Raw genomic sequence first — 6767 nt, 5'->3', positions numbered from 1 at the left:
GCTTCTCATCAGTCTGCTTTTTCAACTTCGGACAGTCTCGCTTCATATGTCCAGCCTCCTTGCACTTGTAACAGTGAATCGTCTTCTTATCCCTGGATTTAGATCTGGAATTCTTCCCGGACCCTGCCTTCTCTGGCTTCCGTCCACGATCTCGATTACCCTTGACATATAAGCTATCGGCTTGAGAGCTTTCCCTGCATTCTGCTTCCGCTGGTTGTGAGCCAACAAGGCTGCAGTAATCTCCTCAACATTGATAGTCTTTCCCATATGTAAGAGTAGTCACCATGTCGTAAGAGGAAGGTAACGAACACAACAGAATCATCGCTCTGTCTTCATCCTCAATTTTCACATCAAGCCGAGCCAGATCAGAAACGATTTGATTGAAGACATTCACGTGTTGCGCCAAATCGTGATCGTCCTGCATCTTCAGCCCATACAGCCGCTGCTTCAGATACAGTTTGTCGTTAAGGATTGGACATAAACTGACTTTCCAACTTCCTCCAAATTTCGTCTGGAGACGATAGATGCATGGCGTGATACATGACCTCGTCCGCCAAGCATAATCGTATGGTTCCTGCCGCTCGCTGCTGCAATTCTTCCCAATCTTCCTCTCCATCGACGCTTTATAGGTCGCAAAGCCTTCAAGATCCCTTGCTGCGCCAATAGATCCTTCACCCTTGTTTGCATAATCCGAGTTACCCTGACCATCGAATTTCGCGACTTCGAATTTGCTCCTGGCTCTGATACCAATTGTTGACGAAAACGGGTAAGAAAACGAAAGAATACGAGAATTTTACGAGGTTCGGCAATGTGCTTACGTCCTCGGTGCCTATGCGGCGCTAGAAGTTTTATTCAATGATATTTAGGTCTAGGTTACATCTCTATTTATAATAAAAAATTCGTAACCCCACAACGAGACGGAAACCGATGATCTCGACGAGACGGTATTTGACGTGGAGAAGGAAACCGATGATCTGCTTCCCATTCAGGTAAAAGAACAACGGCTCAGTTACTTGCTTCAAGCTACAATGGTTGGAGGATGTGTTGCAGCAATGCCTTTGATTAAACGGATCCCGACCTCGATGCTTCAAGGCTACTTTGCATTCACGGACATCGAGAGCTTGCCCGTAAACCAGTTTTCGGAGCGGATATTGCTGTAAACCAGTTTCGGAGCGGATATTGCTGCTCTTCACGGCTCCTAGTAGAAGATGCAAGTAACCTTTTAAAGAGTTCATTTGCTTCATCATCTTGTTCAAGTCACATTCATGTACAATGCTTATTTACATGGTAATTTGTTTCACAGTACTAGAGGAGTACCATGCGACCATACCTTTCAAGACAATTGCCGTGTTTACGACATTCCAGACAGCATACTTGCTTTTTTGTTTTGGGATTACTCGGTTTCCGATTTCCGAGGTTCTTTTTACGTTGATGATCATGTTCTTGGCCATTGAAAAAACAATATATATATATATATATATATGTATGTATAGGCAGACAAATAGTTTAATCACTGAATGAGTATGCAGTTGCAGGAAGTCTGCTATGCATATCCCATACTATTAAAAATGCAATATACATAATATGTTAACATTCTCATCACACAATAAGGGAAAAATATACCCTAATAGGGATGAAACCTAAAGGCTAAAGTATTTTCTATTTAATAGTAATCAATATATATATATGGGAATTAATATCTAGTCTTTTCAATCTCAGCAACTATACTGAGATGTCTCTGTTATTGTCTGGGGCTTGCCTTCTTGTAAGCAACCAATGGGAGGTATAGCTAATGTCTCTTCAATTCCATAAGCATTCCAACAAAATGGATCATCCACCAATTCTCCTTCTTGCGGTAGAAGCTCAACTTCCGCCATTGTTATGTTCGTGCAGGCCACCGTGTCGCTGCACGCGAAATGGATCGGAGGGGTTCTAACGTCGTATGTGCCCTTGATGTTCCTGTATTGAATGTCGGTTACATGGACGGCCGATGTTTGGTTCAGGCATTCCTTTGACAGACAGTAGTATTGGTTGACGATTATGCAGTTCCGGACATTCTCCATCTGGATGTTCTCGAAAGATATTCCCGAGACTGAACCAGTGCCCCCTTGCCATGTCTTGATCCTTACTCCATTGTCGGATTCTCGTATGACGGTGTTGCGTACGGTTATGTTCGAGACACATGCTTGGGAATTATGCACCCCAAGGCTCCCAACGCTGCATAAATGAGCTTGGCTTAGTACTTCATTTTCTTCATTTATGATCAATCTATTTTTGAGACATGACAAGTAATTTATACATGACAAATTGGTTTTTAGGTGCTTTTCATCTGCTTTTGCAGACATCACTGGATTCTACAGGGTCCGGCCAATCTTACCGATCTGTCCGGTTTAGTAGATCAAAGAGCATGGAGGTCTACGATACCTGATCCCGTGACTAGGACCGCAGGCGACTCCATCGATGTCTACATTTGAGCATCCGGTACCGATCGAAATGCAGTCATCTCCTGTTTTAGATCAAAATCATCAGTTTTTTTCTGCATTATTACAGACATAAACACAATGAATACTAATAATAAAACAAGTTTTCCCCACCGTTGCTAATCATAGAATTGTAAATCCCAACAGATTTAGTGTTCTCAATGTGTATCCCGTCTGTGTTGGGGCTAAGTTTAGTCGTCGATATCGACAGCTTCTCTATCAAAACCCCTTCGCACCCATCAAATTTTATATGAAACTGAGGGCTGTTCTGGATCCTGTGCCGCTCACTACTAAGTTCGAGCTCATGAAGAACCTTATCATCTGTATAAAACGATGAACCTATATTTAATGCATCGATATATATCAATAAATCGTACTTACAGCGGGGCTGTCACATGGTCCTGGCAGAGATGAACCATTTGGACCCTAGTAACATCATCACATGAAGTTAGGGCCACATGATGATAAGATAGAGAGTATATGAAAAGTGATGGAATATATTTTTGTAGGATACCCTGTGAGGTTTGCAGGGGAGTTCCCACCATTTGTGTCCATTTCCTTCAATGGTTCCATTGCCCGTGAGTTTCATATCATTAAGTCTATAAAACACCAGCCATTGCTTCCGGCTATCTTCTTTTGGCCAGCACTCGGGTCCCTCCGGTGGCATTAGGACTCCATCGACCTTCCGGATCACACGAAGCCGAATACGTAAATTAAGGGCTAGTTTAACATTGCTAAACGAACTCCGAATCGTAAGTAAGAAAAGAACAGAAATGCTCACTTGAAACACAAGTCCGGATTTGCAAGGCCCTGAGAAGATGGTGGAAGTGATCATGAAAACTCTATCAGAAGGAACCAAAGTAGTGGCTGATTCAACAGCACAAGCAGCCTTCCATGCTTCCTTGAATGCTGCAGTGTCATCCGAAGAACCGTCGCCTATTGCACCGTACGAAGTCACATCGAAGATGCAGTGTGTCGTATTTGGATACGGGTCAGAGGGAATAAAGGGTGAGCTAGCAGGAGGAGGGTCAGCAGGTGATGATGGAACCGTGGGAGCAGATGCAGGGGGAGGTGACACATTAACATTCTGTCCCTTGTGGTAATGATATCTCGCAGTCACATTGTTGGTACAAAGGGTGAGCATTACGACCAACATCCATAAAAACCGACGACAGCGATGACCGAGCTCCATTAGAGCTACACTATAAGATAGAACAAAAAGCAAAATCTATCAGTGGAGTTTTTACAAGTTATCTAAGGGGTTGTGCTGATTTATAGTGGAGCACTGGTTCCACAGGAAGAAACTGTTGCTGCGTGATAGTTCGACACATGTTAAGTTGTGGTTGATTTTAACATAAGAATGTAGCATGGGAAGGGCATTGGTTGGTAGGAAGGGGCAAAGATAGTTTTTTTTATTAGTCGACACGAGTTCGACAGTTCTAGTCGAATCGAATAATGACACAAACACTTTTATTATTATGAAATCATTCAAGAGAAACAGCAGTTGCTAAGGATTTGGTGATTAGATGTCATGTATAAGGCAACGAATCTCGTGAGTGTGTGTTGTTGTTTAGCACTTTGTTGAAGTAAAACATATAGGGTAGGTGGTGGACAGTAGAATTAACAAACTCACCGGTGCATCCAAATTCTGTGGTCCATAAACCCTATCTCAAAGCTTCCTTCAGACCAATAACTTCAAAATAAAAAATTAATCTGAATCAAGTTTGAATCAAGTTTTGAATCAAGTTTTGAAAGAGTAATAATCGAATTTCGATCAAAATGAAATTTAGAATAAAAAATATCGAATTTGACCTAATCCAAGATACTTATTATAAAAGATTTTTTTTACTTTTAATTCTTTTTTTTTCTTTCTTTCTACACTCTCTCTATCTAGTGGCGGATCCAGAAATTTAAGAATGAGTTCAAAATTTTAATTTCTTTTATTACAAATAATGGGTATGCAAAAATTGTATTTTTTTCTTTTTTCCTTAACACGTTAAGCTAAATTTAACCACTTTTCCAAAATAATGGGATGCACTTGGTCCTATGGGGCTTAGTGCATCTGCCACTATCTCTATCTCTCTTTACTCTAAATTCTTGAAATCTTAAAATCATCAGTGACAATTACATCGATCGCCATTGTTGGTTTTTGATGAACTCCAAAAATTTTCAATAATCCTTTTCTGGTTTCTTAATTTTAAATTTAGTGTTTATTTCATTGAAAAATATCTCGATGTCCATAAATCTAATCCTCATTAGTCTCATTTATCTTTTTATCTCCTTTCGCCATCAAATCGAACCGATATAGAACCATATCATTTCCCTACTAGTAGGAGTTTATTTACTATTAGAGTTTCGAAAACCACTATGCCAAAAAATAAGGGTTTTTTTTTTTTCATTTTTCATTTCTTTTTAGAGGTGTTCTGTCAAGATCTCTGTTTTGAAAATCGGATCAAATCGGTCGGTTCAACCGGTTCAATCGAGAACTGTTGCTTAGTCCGGTTCAATCTAAACCGATTGAACCGCTATTAGTGAACCGGCCAGAACCATTGAACCGTTCGAATCGGACCGGCTGAAAACGGAAAAATCGGAAAAACTGAGAAAAATCAGGAATTTTATTTAAAAAAAAATTAAACCAAACAACGTCGTTTGTTAAACGAGCCAAGTCGAACTCGAGTATTGCTGAGCTCGACTCGAACTTGAAAACTTTAAAAGTAAGCTCAACTCAAACTCACAAGCTAAAAATTATCAAGTTCAACTCAAACTAGAAATATAATATTGAAACTTGAACTCAAAAAGGCTTGAACTAAAAAAAAAATTTAGAAGCTCGATTGAAGCCTAAAATTCAAGCTTGATTGAAGTGAAAGAATAGTTCACTCAATGCTCACCAAAAGCCTCCATGATTTTGAATGACAAATTACCTCTATTATTTATAGAAGTTAGTTGTGATGCGCTTCTATGTTTCTTAGCAATTTGAGATTGTTTTGTTCTCATATTTTTACTCTTTAGACTTTTGGGATGCTCTTCTATGTTTCTTAGTCATGTGGGATTGTTTTTAAAAAAAATTAAACCAAACAATATCATTTTGTTATGATTTTTTTAACCCAAAATTTATTTTTTAATTATAGTTATATAATTATATTTATTATTTAATATATTTTACCTTAAATATTATGTTGTACTTAATTTGAATCATTTTGTTTCACTTGATTTTATGGTTTTTAACTTATATATGTATGACTTGCTTTGAATATGACTTGTGATATAAAAATTTATTTTTTATTAAATATTTTTGGTATTTTTATTTAATTTTTTAAATAATTATGACGTCGTCCGGTTCTTCAGACCGATCAAACCGGTTCGACCGGTTGAACCAGTGAACCGGTAGCATAACCGGTTCGCTAACCGGTCCGGTTCTGAAAACCATGGTCAAGATAAATGAGACTCTTCATAGATCAGATCGAATCAAATATGAAATAAAGATATAGAATTCTTAAATCGAAGTCCGAAGAACCGACTCATGCCATCTCTAATTCAAACACACATTTCACATGCAGCTACGTGATGAAATGAAAATGGTGACATGGCTAGACCAAGAGAAGGCACGTGTCACCTTGGACATCACGGGTTATAGTTTCACTGTCAAGGGTGGTGGAGGAGAACAAGGATTAATCATCAATTATCAAAACCCTTAAGTCTCATGCAATGGCTTTGGAATCGCATGCACAAAGACAAGCATCGAGCAGACAAGAACAGGAGACAGATCACAGAAGCTAACCAAATATCTTAATTAACATTGTTTATTTTATTAATAATTTTGTCTTAATCATTGTCGGTCCAGTTTATATTCAAAACCTTGAACAACATCAGGGGAGATCTCCAGTTCAGTACTATTCCACAGTAAAAGAAATACAATGTGTTTGATGAACAGCTTGATTTCTGTTTTGTTTCTCAATCTAAATAAACTAACATGAATTAGATTTTAGTTTTGATTGATTAAATAAATCAAACACGAATAAAAAAATTAAAATTTAAAAAAATTTACTGTACAATTCGCTTGATGGAAGAAATGAGTTGAGAGAAAAACAAGGATCTTTGAATTAATTAATATTATAAATAGATAATAAGGATTATGATTATTAATAGACGCATACTCAGAGACTAAATGAGATTTTGTAGTTGCAAACCCTCTTGTAATTTTAATATTATAATGAATATCTTTCATATGTGTGTGATTTTTTTATGGTTTTCCCGTAAATCTTAATTTCTTTTTTTTTTAAATAATTT

At 37.9% G+C, this 6767-nt stretch overlaps 1 pseudogene; it reads right to left on the bottom strand.

Moving 5' to 3' along the window:
- Nucleotides 1–1632: 1632 nt before the first annotated feature.
- Nucleotides 1633–3687, bottom strand: LOC120191980 (annotated as a pseudogene).
- Between the last annotated feature and the right edge of the window lie 3080 nt (nucleotides 3688–6767).

This window comes from Hibiscus syriacus, unplaced genomic scaffold (assembly GCF_006381635.1).
Source record: "Hibiscus syriacus cultivar Baekdansim isolate YM2019G1 unplaced genomic scaffold, ASM638163v2 tig00116971_pilon, whole genome shotgun sequence".
NCBI lineage: Eukaryota > Viridiplantae > Streptophyta > Magnoliopsida > Malvales > Malvaceae > Hibiscus > Hibiscus syriacus.
Note: the sequence above shows the minus strand (reverse complement) of the source record. Positions and strands in the feature narration are given on the sequence as shown.